This window comes from Heterodontus francisci, unplaced genomic scaffold (genome assembly GCF_036365525.1).
Source record: "Heterodontus francisci isolate sHetFra1 unplaced genomic scaffold, sHetFra1.hap1 HAP1_SCAFFOLD_1179, whole genome shotgun sequence".
NCBI classification, from domain to species: domain Eukaryota; kingdom Metazoa; phylum Chordata; class Chondrichthyes; order Heterodontiformes; family Heterodontidae; genus Heterodontus; species Heterodontus francisci.
This window is the reverse complement of record NW_027140368.1, coordinates 78,316-80,000: the sequence shown is the minus strand read 5'-3', so window position 1 is coordinate 80,000 and position 1,685 is coordinate 78,316.

The following is a 1,685-nucleotide window of genomic DNA, read 5'->3' as shown; positions in this document are numbered from 1 at the left end:
CATACATGTAGTGCAACCCAAGGAAACCAGGCGACGCCGCCACAATCTGCGCCTGACAGACAAAGATAACCGTTCACAAGGAGCCTTGTTATTTCGCACCAAGTCTTTTGCGGGCATAGTTTCTTTCTTTGACATGTATATCTGTATGAAGGTCGGCTTTGCTCTGCCATCGCAGCCTCCCTTCTTTGCTTTTCTCACTGTACCAACAGACATGTCATAGACTTTGGTTTTTTTTTCATTAATTCTTTTCCTGTGGGTGTGGTGTGCCTCCGCACCCCCCAATCTGTTCCAAGGCCTTGTTTTCTCTCGCTCGCCAAAACACTTTGTCTGTTTTCACAGCCAGTCTACCGGCCTAGACCCAACTGTGCGATATTTCAGAGCCGGCAACAGAGCATGGAAAGTCCGCCAGATTTACCCTTAAATGCTCATAAATGACTTCCAGGCACTCTTCGGAAGGTCTTTTATTTCAAAAGAAGGTCCTTCCTTGAGGGAGCACTTCTTCGGCCACTTTGCAAGTGCAACCGCTGCCAGCAAAAGTTCTGAAAATCGAGTTCCCGAAAATCTCCGGGTACCCCGCCAACCCCCAGCCACCCGAATCGCAAGTGTCAATTCGGCGGGTTGCCTGCCGGTAGTCCTTCCGAAAATGAGGCGCCAAATCGCCGCAACGGCCATTTTTCATTTCGGCATCGGGACTTCCGACGGCAACTGATTAACTAGCCCGGGGACTAGAGCGGCAGCAAATGCAACGTGCCCTCTTGGCGGGAGCAACTTGACCGCCCCCGTGGGGAAAGGTCAACTCGGGGCCCGGGAAAGTCGCCGAGTCCGACCCCATACACTTCCATGAGTTGGGGGTTTTGGCCTTCCCGGCCCAAGGCTCGCCTTATTTCGGCCTGCACTTTCGGAAAAGGGTGCATTCCTTTTGGTTAATGATTTCACCAGCCCGGGTCTTAGCCTCTGCCCCGACGGCTAAGTCTTTTGGTTAATGATTTCCTGCGGCTGGGACTACCCTTTCCCCCCGCCCTGCAGGCACCCGGGTCGGGAGGCCGTCGGGGGCACTTTCCGGGGCAAATCCGGACCCTTACGCAAGGGAGAGTGCGCCCCCCGCCTCGGCCGGGGGTCAGGCTGCCGCCTATTAAGCCCGACAGAAAACCCGAAAAATGGACGAAAATGGGAAAAAATCCCCATCCGAAAAAGGCTTAAAAGTCGGTTGGGCGGCAGCTAGGGTCGGTCTCTGCAGACCTGGAGGCTCGGGTGGACTCTTGGAATAAACGTCCAAGTCCCGACTTGCCACCTCCTACTACTGTGCAGATACCCCGCCAACCCCCAGCCACCCGAATGACAAGCGTCCGATCAGCGGGACGAATTTGACAACTCTGGCCGGACCTCTGGAACTCCATCCCGGGTAACCGGGGCAAATTTTTCCGCTTGATCGCCCTTCCACTGGTTAACCATTTGCCCTTTCGGACTTAGTCTCTGGACATTATTCGACGGATTTTCTGGTTAACCATTTGCCCTTTCGGACTTAGTCTCTGGGCATTATTTTCGACTTTTTGGTTAATGATTTCACACTTTTTACTTACTTTTGCGCTTTTTGGTTAATGATTACTCTGCTTACTGGTTAATTATTTGCCCTTTCGGACTTAGTCTCTGGACATTATTTTCGAGTTTTTGGTTAATGATTTCAC